This window comes from Lissotriton helveticus, chromosome 4_1 (genome assembly GCF_964261635.1).
Source record: "Lissotriton helveticus chromosome 4_1, aLisHel1.1, whole genome shotgun sequence".
Classification (NCBI taxonomy): Eukaryota; Metazoa; Chordata; class Amphibia; order Caudata; family Salamandridae; genus Lissotriton; species Lissotriton helveticus.
The window spans coordinates 1,636,277,905-1,636,292,005 of NC_136063.1; the positions used below are offsets into that span (position 1 = coordinate 1,636,277,905).

General features: G+C 41.7%; 1 pseudogene; it reads left to right on the forward strand.

The window, feature by feature from the left end:
* Window positions 1–12,858: 12,858 nt before the first annotated feature.
* LOC144829721 (28S ribosomal RNA) lies at window positions 12,859–13,891 on the forward strand (annotated as a pseudogene).
* Window positions 13,892–14,101: the final 210 nt, after the last annotated feature.

A 14,101-nucleotide genomic window follows, 5' to 3' on the forward strand; every position in this document is an offset into this window, starting at 1 on the left:
CCTTAACATGTTGGATTCCATATTAATAAAGAAATGCCTATCTACTGGCATCAACAGAGTGTAATGGCAATCCACGTTAAAGACCTCTGCCTTTAACATAGGCATTTCACTATAAATAAATAGGACCTACTACCTTTGTCATAACTTTTCATAATAGACAGTTCACTTCTATGGCATCTGACATAGCTTTATTTTAAACATTTCTTTAGACATTTTCATGGCACATATGACAGTCTGCATCACTGATGCAGGCAAACATAGCAAAGAATCAAATAGGTCAATGCAGACTAAACATCACAAATAATCAAATTATACAAAGCAAAGCTCAGCCAATGAACAAAGGGTTTAAGTGCTGTGTACCACCATGACCATCAACAAGGACGGTCCAGTTATTTATTCAAGAAAGTAGGGGTGTGCCTGGCCATGCACGGCTACAGTCATCCTTCTCGAGGTTCATCGCAAGCCGATCCATGTATAAACATGGGGCAGGGGGACCCACTAAGTTTACGATGCTCAGGAAGGGGTGGGTTAGGTCTGCCTTGGTCAGCTAAGAGAGACTAGTGGACCAGGGAGCCGAAGGCCGTAGCCTTATGCATTTACCCCCCTGCAAATGACTAGGTGGAGCGGGGACTATTGTAAAGCTCTTCGAGTGAAACGCACTCGCACTCACCATTGGGATACTACTGTTGCTTGCCGCTGCTGGGCGCTGGGCTCCTGACGCCGTTAGTGACCCCCGTCGACGGCGCCATTTACCACCTACCATCTCGGCTGCCGCGGGGTGGAACTACGGCTCCCAGCATCCCTAGCGGCCGGACACCACCACCACTTCCTGTCCCGCGCACCAGGAGGTGCTCAAAATCGCGGAGCTTCCTCCGCGTCGCGGACGCGCGCGCGGACGGCGCCGGGCGGAGCCCGGGCAGAGGGCGGGCCGTCTGTGGCCGTCAGTGGACAGCAGGGGCCGGGACGGGCCACCTCCCTAACATCATTTTTCAAAGGTGAGCTCCTTATCCGCTACCACATTGGGTGATTGTGCAGCTATCAACATGAATACTGACGTTGCAACCCAGGGTGCCGATACCCCCACCTCCCTCATCACATCCTTTGAGACTTTGATTGACTCAGCTTTTAATGAGATAGTGGAGACCGAGAGGAGGTTCTCCATGGGTCCTTTCACCACTAACACTAAATCGAGTGCCACAAACAGCACAAATGGAAATACACACGTATCCCCTGTAATTACTGTGGTTAAGCCATCCTATCCCTCTGTAAATGTGCCTATCGTCTTGGATGACGAAAATACTGTTACTTATATTGCTTCAGACTCTACCTCCCTAACACCAGTTGTGGCTATTTCAAATATGGTATTGACATCAACACCTCCTGCTATCTCAATGTCAAGGTCTGATGTCATACCTACTACCACCATGGCTTCACAGGTCGATGTTATCACCCTGGATAGCCCGGAACATAGCAACAAACAGGGAGGGGGGAAACGTAAAAGAGGTACTGTTAAGCAAGGTGCTAACAAAAGGAAACAACCTCTAACTCATAAGAATCAGCCCACCCCACAAAGTTTGTGGAAGAAACAAAAAACTACGGGGCCTTCAACTGTTGTTATCACGGAGGACAAAGACTTATTAGACATGGATGGACTTGCTGCAGCTTCCACCGTCCACTCAAGTGGGAATTCCAACACTGTATGGACCCAAACCACATTAATGGGGGATAATTATAATCTCTCACGACAAAATGTGAATCTCATTGAAACTATAGTGGACACTGTTTTTAATCGGCTAGAAAAACAAATGATCGGCCAATTTAATAATGTTTTTAAAAGACTTGACAGATTGGACAACCTAGTTAAAAATGGAGAAACAAAAAGGAAGGGGTCTGTCATCTTGGATCAAATTAGAGCCGACCGTCTCTTAAAAGAACTGGAATCTGTAAATAACACATTGTCCCTGAAAAAGCAGGAAATTACCACCATCTTGGGTGGGGTTATGAGTGATTCTGGGACTTCAATTCCACCCATTGTCCCACCTACTACTCAACCCCAACCAATCAATGGAGGGTCACAATGGAGTAAGTCTAATCTACCCACTGCAACAACTAAACCTACCCCCACACCTGCTCCAGGAAAAAATATTACTTCCACTATTGGTAACAATAATAATGGTCCAATTCAAACTACAATAGCATCTAGACCAGTGGTTACTAATAATAATGAGGGTAAAGGCCGACAAGGACCAAGCAAACCGTTTAAACATCAAGGGCCGGCTTTACATCTGCCTCCGGATGCATGCCCTTTTGTTTTGGTCCTTGCAGGAATACCGCCATTAAGGGAAGACCAGGGGGAATCTTGGGTGCAATTGCGTAACAAATGCATAGACTGGCTGACCAAGCATAAGGGCGTAGGATATGATATATCCAGAGAGATTCTATCGGTACGCAGGGTGTCGTGGGTCGGGCCTTTGACCAAAGATAAGGAAGGCGATTGCATAGTCCTTAATTTTCAAAACCCAGGGACTGTGAGAAACCTCCTTAACAGGCATAGTAACTGTTCTGCCATTTCTACTGTTGTTACTATGCTACCTCTGAGTCATTTTTACAGACAAATGACAATACAACCCCGGCCCCCCTCCATGCGACCTCATTTTCACCCAAGTCAGTTTCAAGCACCGCCTATGTATTGCCAGCAACCACCCATGCAATTCCAAACCGCTCCATTTCAATTTAAGATGTTTAACAGATATGCACCCCTGTCGGACCTGGATATGCAAGATTGACCCTCTTTGACTAATCTTGCTGTATCACCTTCGACACCTCACTTAGAACCCCAGGCTGCTCCCCAAGTCTTGACGCAAGCTATGTCACGAATTGTTCCAAGTAAAAAAACTCAGACTCAGGAACAATCGTCCTTGGTCCCTGAATTATCTCTTGTTAGCTGGAACATAGCCGGCTTGAAATCCAAGCTGAAAATTGGGGAATGGTTAAATTGGGTTGACTGCAACTGTGATATACTGATGCTACAAGAAACTTGGTGTCTAATTGATCCGATAAAGGAGGGATTTCGCTGTTATAACCTAAAGGCTTTACCTTCTCATATGGGTCGGCCCAGTGGGGGCCTATCCATTTGGTCCAAAATAAAATCCGGGGTGCAAACTAAACTGATTCCCACACCGGGTAATTGTTTTATGGCTATAACGTACATTAACAGAGTGAAATTGTGTATTATTAATTTCTACAATAACAATTTTTTTACTCGTCCCAATGTTAATTTTATTTTATTGTTTGCTTTTATCGATGATATTATGGAAGGTCATAAGTATGGGCCCTTTGATGGCATTTGCATCGGAGGGGACTTCAATGCCCATATGTATCGTGGGAGCCCACCTTGTAAAAACGGCGAGGAGCTGAAAAACTTTTTAGCATCCCGCGACCTAGTAAATTCAATGGAAATAGCAGGTTCTATTGATAATAGTCCAACAACACCCACTTTCATAGGTCATGGTTGTGCTTCCACGATTGACTACATTTTTACTTGCCTCAAATTAAGTGATATAACTCTAAAAGCAGAAGTTATCTGTTCCGCGTATAGCGACCACTATCCGCTCAGAATATATCTACATATCCCACAAAATTTGAAGGCTGCAGGGAAGCTAGAGTGTGGTCCACATAATCTGTTATTGTCCACTGACAGATTAAGATTAATCTGGAAAGGGGTGGACAATAAAGATATTCTTGTAAGAGTAATCAAAAAACACCCTGAGATTGTAGAGATATGTCTGTCACATACGAGTTCTGGTAGAAATGTGGTTGATGCCTTTGGCAATCTATGTGGGGCCATTAAAAAAGAATCCTCCAAACCATTTAGGCAGAACACAGCACATGGTCCCCGCTGGTTTGATCAGTCATGCTCTAAGGCCAATAGGGACCTGAGGGCTGCTTTGAAAACTAACCCTAGGGACGTGGTAACAGTGAGAGAACTAAGATCAAAATACAAAACTGCCCTATACATTAGATCTGAGGCTCTAGTGATCAATTACTGGGAATCTCTCACGCGTACTGCCAAACTAAAGGATAACACAGGTTTTTGGAGAGAGGTCAAGTCTTTAAGATCTTTTGGCTCCAACATTAACCCAATAAATTGTAACATAACAGGTGAGGCGTGGGTAGAACATTTTTCCCAAATTTATGCTATATCTGCAACTTCCTCGTATATCGTTGCTCTACCCAATAACACCGAACCCCTGACCTTCACATTAATGGAGGTCGAGGATGCTATAATGGACAGCGCTAGCAATAAAGCCCCTGGCCCTGATGGTCTTTCGATTGACCAAATTAAATCAGAAATTAATTTCTGGGCCCCCCTGTTATGTAACTTATTTAATAATCTGTGTGATAGATCAATCCCCGAATCCTGGGCGAACAGTGTCATCGTCCCGATATTCAAAAAAGGCGACAGTTCGGATCCCGCCTGTTACCGCCCGATCTCACTGATCGACAATACGTTAAAGGTTCTGGGAAGGGTGATTTTTAAACGGATAAGGAACTGGGCAGAGGACAATAATGTTCTCCATTGTAGTCAAATGGGCTTTAGAAGCCAAGTAGGCACAGTTGAACAATGCCTAAATTTAAACCTAATTATGGCCAAATATATCATTGTTAAAAAATCCCCTCTTTATTTAGGTTTTATGGATTTGAGTTCTGCGTTTGATTTTGTTAATCGTTCTAGGTTGTGGTCACTTTTGCTCGATTATGGTTTGGATGACTCACTGGTGTATTTTCTATCTCAGCTCCATCGGGACTTAAAAGCCAGAGTACGAAGTAATAATGATGGTGATTTGTCCAATGATGTTTTATTAGCAGAGGAGTTAGACAGGGCTGCGTACTCGCCCCACTGCTTTTTATTTTATATATTAATGGATTGAGTAGCACTTTAAGTAGGATTTGTAAGGATGTCCCAATTATAAACGGCTCCCCCATTACTACTTTACTTTATGCGGATGACGCAGTATTAATGGGGCGTACCCCGAATGCCTTACGCATTTTAATTTCTTTGTTTGTAGCCTTTATGTCAGATCTTGGTTTAAATACCAATTTTAAAAAATCTTTCATCATGAATTGCGGTCCAAAAAAGTACAATATTACTTCAATTAGATCTGGTAATAATATTCTAAAATGTACCAACACTTTTCCTTATTTAGGGCTGTTGTTCTCCAATTCAGGTTCATGGCAACCACATGCTGCGCATGCTAGGAATAAAATTAGTAAGTCAATTAATTCAATTTTGTCTCTTCGACAACCTAAATTGGCTGATGTTGTTACACCCCTGCTTAACATTTACCGCACTCAATGCCAGCCAACGGGGACTTATGGTGCAGAAGTGTGGGGTTACTGTAACAGTAAGGTTCTCCAGTTGGAGGAAAACAGATTCTGTAGAAGGGTGTTGGGGGGAGTCCCCAGCGCCCCTACATTTATCTGTCATAATGAACTGGGGCTGCCTTATATCGCTGATTTTATTAGGTCTAGGCCTGCTCTTTTTTGGATTAAAATATGGTTAAATCCAGCAGCATCCCTAACGTGCAGTATAATATCCGACTGCTTGCTAAGTGATAGATCACAGTATATTCCCTGGTTAACTGCAGTTAAGAATAGCCTGGAAAGTGTGGGGCTTGGTTCTTTATTTAGCTCTCCTAGTTCTATTGTACCTGACCACAAGAATAATATTAAACAGGCATTGCTTGTCCTCTATAAAGAGGAACGCATGAGTTCAGAATCTATCAAACCTGCTGTTATCAGATATCTGAGCATTATAGACCCAGGCGGTGATAGCCTGGTTAACTCTTACAGATACCTATCACTACCTTTGGGAAAGTGGAACCGGAGTCTCCTGTTTAGGTTTCGGGATGGAAGCATAGTTAATTTGCTTAGTTTCCCCCTTGGCTACAACACTGGACTCGAAGAGCGGGACTGCCCATGCCCTCATGGTGGAAAACAAAGTCTGTTGCATTATCTCTTTTTCTGTGGTCACTATAAACTGTATACTTGCAAATACTTAATCCCGATTCTTCGCAAATATAACATCAGAGATCACAATCTGGCATTAACATTTTTTCAAATGTTACATTTTGATGATGTTATATATACTTTAAGCTGTTTTATAAAAGCCTGTGTGAGATCGAGGGCAAGTATGGAACATGGATAATGGACAATAGTTTTATGTAATCTGACGCATTTTTTGCATTTTATTCGATGCACTTTATTAATTCACTGGAAATTGGATATAGACTTAATTGCATATGTGTTTTGTTATAAAGGATTGTTTTTAGAACTTTGTGATTAAGTACCCCTGTGATTAATGTTTTTCCCCTATTGCGTACTTTGCACTTTATATTGGTACATCGCACCTTATGACATATATGCTGCTTAAGATCTGTATTTTATAACAATTTTTTAAACATATGTTTTAACTTGTTTTAATTGTACTCACTCTGTATGTACTTTTATGGATGTATTCAAAATCCGAATAAAGATTATTTGAATTTGAATTGAATTTGACTAGTTGGTACTATCTACAGGCAAAGGGGCACGTAGAAAGGGTTCCCAAACTGCCTCAGACATTCCCTCTTGGTTATTCAGATCAAGCGTTCACAGTCCATCACTCTTGCCAGCTCTGTGAGTCACTCCATGTGGCTGTCTCTAGTGACATAGGATCCACAATTTGCCTGAAGGGAGGGCTGGCGCTACCCAACTTTGCGCTTGTTTGCAGGGAACCACACAGTCCACTATGTCATGGAGGAGGGCCAAGTGTACCAAGGGTGTATGGTCAGTCCAGAAGTAGTCAGATTAAACCACACCACTGCCAAGTTCGCCCTAAGTTGGCAGAGTATGCCCAGACATGGGTCCCTTGCTCACTTTGCCACTGGATTCAAGCTAGCCTGGCTGATGACGGCTGATTAGCCAGAAACCAGTCCTAGCATGCTTGTTTCCGGTCCAGGGAAGACATGGCTTGGCAGTTCGGGCTGGACTGTTCCCATGAGGCACATGGCCAGACTGATTTACATATGGCCATGTCAGAACTGGGGTGGTGGAGTGAGCTAAAGAATGATGATGTATTAAACCCAGATCAGTTGACTGGGGGTGAGTGTTTGATTTGCTCAAGCGCTCCGACGATCATCCCCTTTGGTATCGCCATAACCAAACAAGCACAACTCTTTCAGCAAAATCTTTTCCCACAGTGCAACATGTGCAGGACAAGTACTCTTTTTAATTGATAGCAGATACCTTCTGCCCAATCAAATATCTGTAGGCAAGGGAATCATCATTTTAGCTGAGACAAAGCCCCTTGTTCTGTAGTCATAAATGTGCAAATATGTACACATTTACTGTTGGCAAAACAACAAAAAACTCTTAATTAAAACAAAGCATCGCAAAGGCCGGAGGCGGTTGTTGGCACAATGTAATTTCTGCCCAGTGCTCTGAATGTCAAAGTGAAGAAATGTAATGAAGCGTGGGTAAACGGCAGGAGTGACTCTCACTCTCTTAACCTATTCTTGGTCGTAGTGGCCGTTACCTCCCAGTGGTCCAGCTGGTAACTGCCTCTATTGTGCTAGACTCTCCATAGAGACATCTATAGAGACAGGCCTAACAAGGTTCTATCATGGCAGCGAGTGCGATAGTGAGAAATGGTGAAGCAAACAAACACAATTGAAGATCGGGTAGTTCCTGGAGATTAAAAACATGGTTAAGATGGCGAAAGGTGGTGCTGTCTTTTCCAGAAATTATTAACCTCATTCCCGAATTTGACAACCCAGCACCCACTTCAAACAATGCAGCAAGCAACAATGATTCAGGTCATGATATAACACCCAGTTCACCCTCCTTAGCAGATGAAGACACAACAGTAGACCTCAGCAGAACCATCAAATTTGTAGCCTCCTCAGCCAAGAATGACATTGTTACAACTAACTTTGAAAATCTGCCTGATGTGAACGAGGTCAGGAAAGAATTAAAAACAAAGAAAAGTGATTACACAAAGAAAATCACATATTGGAAATACCCAAACGAAAAATATAAATATGACTTGTGTAAAGACATATTGGGAGCTTTTAAGGAACTAAGAAAACATGTCTCTCACAAGCATAAATGCTTCTTTCTCAAAACCTATTACTCAAAATGTGATAAAGAAGCCGAATACCACAATATTGCAAGCCATTCTAACAAATGTAAAGAAAGAACTCAAAAAAGAGAGCTGCAATTTTGTGCAGCTTCTGTGACCTCAAATTTGGAACAAAGATTGGAGTTTCACAACATGCTCGGCATACGCATCCAAGACCTCAAAATGAGGCTATACTAGCAGCTCTAGCAAGCAGCAAACCATCAAAATTATGATCACAGGCAGAACTATTGCTATTAGCAGAATTAGAAAAAGTGTATGAAAACAAGAGGAATATTAATGCACTGATGGTTCCGCATTTTGACAATAAAAACAGAAAACTAACTGCAGAAAAAAGAAGAGATAGTAGAGATAAGAGCAAAAAAACGGCACAGGATGTACAGCAAGCATCCAATATCACTGACAATGACTCTTGTGATGATCCAGAAATGTCAGTGAAAGTAACAACGGAAAGTCACAGAGACTTTATCAATCCAAAACATGTGGCAAAAATCAAATACTTTGATGAACTGAATGATAGAATCGTAGAAGTCGAGAAATACACCAAAAACATAAAGCATCACGATGCTGCTATGGATCTGATGGATAAGATCATGATTTATTTTTCAGAAAACACCAATGATATAAGTCCTGTTCCAGAAAAATCTTAGTGAACCAACGAGCGTACTCAATAATGAGCCTATGAACTCTGCTCAAGAATGCCTCAGTAGAAAACAAGATATCAAAGAAAGATAAGAAAAATGGAAGGCTCAATCGGAAACACAAGAAAAATTATGCAAAAGCAAAGGGCATCTACAAAGAAAACCAGGTAATGTTTAAAAAAGACAAAAGAAAATTGCCAGGACAATCACTGATGGGGCAAAAGATGCCTCTTGCCAAATCAGTGCTGATGAAATCTTCCAATATTATAAAGACAGAATTGAAAAAGAAGACAAGAAAAACCCTAAATTCATCCCAATTGATCAGAGACCGGTTGAATGGGAAATTCAAAGAGTGTGTAAAGAAATTACACTGCTCGAAATAACGAATGCCTTCGATGACTCAAATTTAAAGAAAGCAGTGGGGCCTGACAAGATTGGCCTGATTGACTTGAATAACGTGCATAACAAGCAATCAAGTGTTGTCCAGAATCTTATTATCTTGGTTATCGATAAGAAGAGTACCAGAAAGTATTAAAAAGAACCGGTTTATATTGATTCCTAAGAATGTAGTGATTAGCAAACTTTTAAAAATCAGTAATTGGCGACCAATTCCTATCGGTACAGCATTCATGAAGTTATTCCCAAAAATACTAACTAAAAGACTCACATCTTTTGTTGATTTGAATGCGAGACAAAAAAGCTTCATGAAGGTGAAAATCTGACTCTTCTACAAAATATCAGGTAAGAATAGAAACTCATTAGCAGTGGTGTTCATAGACATCTCAAAAGCCTTTGGCTCTGTCAGCCAATGTCACATTTTACAGACTCTTGAAAGGCTCAGAGTTCCTTCATACATCAGAAACATAATAAAAGACTTATAAACTGACTCAACAACATTTTCAAGGGAAAAAAACAATGAAGCAACTCCAGAAATAACAATGAAATCTGGGGTTAAGCAAAGTGACTCTTTATCCCAATTGTTGTTTATATTGCCATGGATCTTTTGATTTGTGATCTTCAGAAAGACGACAAGGGCATCACATTCGGCTCTGATGGTCTCATTAAGCAAATCACTGCTCTAGCCTTTCCTGATGACATCGGAATACTCAGCAACACCTGGGAAGGAACAAATCTGAAAATCATTGAAAAATTCTGTAAAACAACAGGTTTAAAACTTAATGGGGAAAAACACATGGATTTTACATAAGTCACCATAAAGACAAAATCCTGGTTAACAACCGTAAACTATGACAATTTGAAAAACAAAATATTGAAAACATTCATCCAGGAGAAAGTGAGAGATACCTCGGATTGAACTTTGATCTACACACCGGCCATACAAGCAACAACAAAATTGACCACTTAAGCCCACACAGAAAATAGAAATATTGTGTCAGTACTTGATATCTAAACTGTCATTTAAACTGGAAATGAGAGGAACAGAAGCTAAAACTTTAATCATTCTGGATCAAACAATACAAAAGTATGTCATACATTTCCTACACCTACCTGCATATACATATGAGGGTCTCCTGTATTCGAAAAGATCCTTTGGGGGCCTCAGTGTACCAAAACTATGTACAACAATTGGTCTAAACAAAGCCAATAGTATATTGTATTTTAGGGAAGCTCCAGTTCTGTACATAGTTCATTCATTCAAGTATGCAGGAGACATAATCAATGAACAAATTGATAACATCATCAAAACACACAATCTCAACATTTTAGACAGTAGATTTCTGAGTTATGGTTTGAATTTGTTAGCAACATATGATTGGAGAAAAGAGGAATTTGAGAAATGGGCAAATCTCTGTCCAAGGTGATGGTGTTAAATACTTAGCAAGTATTCCAACCTCAAATTTATGAATTGGCAAGTATAATAAAATGAAAGAAAATCAATACATAGATGCCCTGATGTTGAGAGCAAATACTTTGTATACTAGAGAAATCATCAGTAGGGGAAGACATCGTACATTTGCTACATGTAGGTACTGCAATGATGTTGATGAAACAATTTCACATATTTCAGGTGCATGTCCCAAAACCAAGGACATAAGAATTAAAAAGAATAACACAATTCTGGAATTTCTCATTGATAGAGCAAAAATGTCTTGGTGGATGACATATAGGGAACCTCAGGTTAAAAATATCCAAGGTGAACTATGAAAACCAGATGTAGTGTTTGCCAAAGATGGTACTGCTGTAGTGATTGATGTTTCAATTTGTTATGAAAACTCACAGAATTCCCTTGAATTAGCGTTCAAGAGTTAAGTTACATACTATCAGGATCTATCACAGCAAAGCAAAGATCTTACCAACTATAAGACTGTAAAATGTCAAGGCTTCATTGTTGGATGTCAGGGTATTTAGCCTCAATGTAATGATGTTGCGCTGGCTGATTTAGGTCTGCAAATGTCGTTCCCATTCAAGAAGAATATTTGCCTGACTACTTTAATGCACACTCTTAAAATGTGGCAAGTATTCATGGACAATTAAATATGAAGCTAAATGCTGAGATGTACACTATCCTGCAGCACACGTCATTCTTATAAAACATATTGTTTTAAAATGTTGAGTCATTAATATTTAAATGTGGTTAAACAGTTACTCACCTAGCTCCGCTCAAAACTACTCTCAAGCAGCTAGAATGGTCACTATAATCAGGAAATACGATCACATTTCACCAGCACTCAGAGAACTAAAATGGCTCCTAGTCGAATTGCGTGCCAGTTTCAGAACTGCCTGCCTCACACACAAAGCTCTGCACACAGGAAAACCTTAGTATTTGGCTGCTAAGCTCAAGAGGGCTGGTCAGACAAGGAACCTCAGGAGCTCCAGCACCCTACTACTCATCCCTATGAAAAAAAGCAAACAAAAAACACGTAAACAAAAAAATAAAGTCTGGAACACTATACCAGTCGGTTTCAGGACTATCTCATCCTTCACAAAATTTAAAAACGACCTAAAAGTCCTTTTCCTCAACCGCTCTCTCCAGAATGGATAGCCGCCATCCAAACGCTAATCCCTGCTTGTTGTCCCTCCCAGACATTGCTGCTATAAGACTTACCTCCTCCCTGCTATTGGACCCCTACCTGGCCCTCCCCACCTAAGTGGTTCAACCCCAACTTAACGTGCTCTCTATGAGGTTATCTCAGGACTCACGGACTACCTCAATGCTGCTCAGCACACTTGTACTTCCGAACCTATATGTAGAATACTGCTTTATTGTGTCCACCCCAAGACAACATGCACTCTATGAGGTTATCTCAGGACTCAAGTACTACCTCAATGCTGCTCAGCACACGCGGACTTTCCGAACCTATATGTAGAATACAGCTGTATTGTATGAATCTTACTCAAAAACTGCTGTGAAGCGCTCTGGTGTCCTCGGGTCAGGCTAGCGCTATAAAAAAAACCATAATAAATAAATGAATGAAACATAATAGTTTATAGTTGACACAAGAATTAGAATAGAAGTGGATTTTATAGATGTGAATTTTCTAGACTCCTTATAGATGTGGATTTTCTAGTTAGATGTGCAATTTATAGATGTGTATTTTTATAGATGTGTGCTTATAACAATTTAGATACAAATGTGTACATCATGATTATTGAAATGTCTTGAATGAAGAATAGGTCTCAAATAATTACATACACATAATCACAACATACCACACATTGATTATTGATGTCCTGCTAATCATACTTTAATTTCTCAGGACTGTTCGTAGACAATTTTATATTGTTGGAATAGACCTGGAGGGTGTAGGTGTCTCTGGCCTATACGTGATCCCAGTTCCAGTGAGGACAGCTTTCAGTGTGGCTGTACTCCGGAGCGCACAAATGTGGTATTGTTGGAAGAAAAAATTATTTAACGCTGATGGGCAGCATAATAACCCAGAATGAGCCACCACATGGTGATAAAGAAATAACCAAATGCCTCATCATCTAATTAGTGAAACGCATGAATGGTTGAACGAGATTCCCAGTGTCCCTACCTAATATTAAGTAAAACCACAGCCAAGGGAATGGGCTTGGCAGAATCAGCGGGGAAAAAAGTTGATGTTGAGCTTGACTCTTGTCTGGCACTGTGAAAAGACATGAGAGGTGTAGTATAAGTGGGAGGCCCTCAGACGGCAGGTGAAATACCACTACTAATAGATTTTTTACTTACCCGGTGAGGCGGGGGGACAAGCCCCATGGGGCTCTTGCTTCTGGCTCCAAGCACCCGCTGCCCACTGGGCATGACCTGTTCCTGGGACACTGGTAGGTGGGGAGTTTGACTGAAATGGTACACCTGTCAAATGATAACGCAGGTGTCCTAAGGCATGCTGAGGGAGGACAGAAACCGACTGCAGAGCAGAAGGGCAAAAGCTCGCTTGATCTCGATTTTCAGTCTGAATACAGACCTTGAAAGTGGGGCCTCACACTCCTTCTAAATGTTTGGGTTTCAAACAGGACATGTCAGAAAAGGTACCACATAGATAAATGGCTTGTGGTGGCCAAGCGTTCCTAGCGACAGTGCTTTTTGATCTTTTGATGGATGTCGGCTCTTACTATCATTGTAAAGCAGAATTCTCCAAGCATTGGATTGTACACCCACTAATTGGGGACTTGAGCTGGGTTAAGACCGTCATGAGACAGGTTAGTTTTACCCTATAATGATGTATTGTCGCAATAGTAATCCTGCTCAGTGCTGGAGAAACCGCAGGCACAGACATTTGGTGTATGTGCTTGGCTGAGGAGCCAGTGTGGTGAAGCTACCATCTGTGGGAATGTGACTGAACGTTTCTAAGTCAGAATCCCCCCTAAACCGTAACGATACCACATTCCAGTGGAACCTCAGTTGGCCTAGAATAGCCGGCCTCTTGGGGGCCGGAGCGCCACTTGCTTGGGGACCGGATCACAGATGGAATGGGGCCGCCTTCAACGCCCTTAATAAATTGCATGATCGTGGGGCACCTGGTGCTAAATCATTCATAGACCACCTGATTCTGGGTCAGGGTTTTGTAAGAAGTAGAGCAGCTACCTCACTGCGATCTATTGAAAGTCATCCTCTAAGCCCAGCTTTAATCTCTGTCCGTGGGAGCCTTTGGACACCCTCCTCCACCACACCTGGGGTTGGGTCCCTCTGCCATCAGGTTGGCGGGAGGGACATGGAGGGGGGAACGTGGGTCTGTAGGAGGCCACCTCAACCATGTGCCGGCTCCTGACCTGCACCACGAGGTCATCATCTCTTGCAGGTCAGCAGGGTGACGAGAACGCCTGGACTTAGATCATC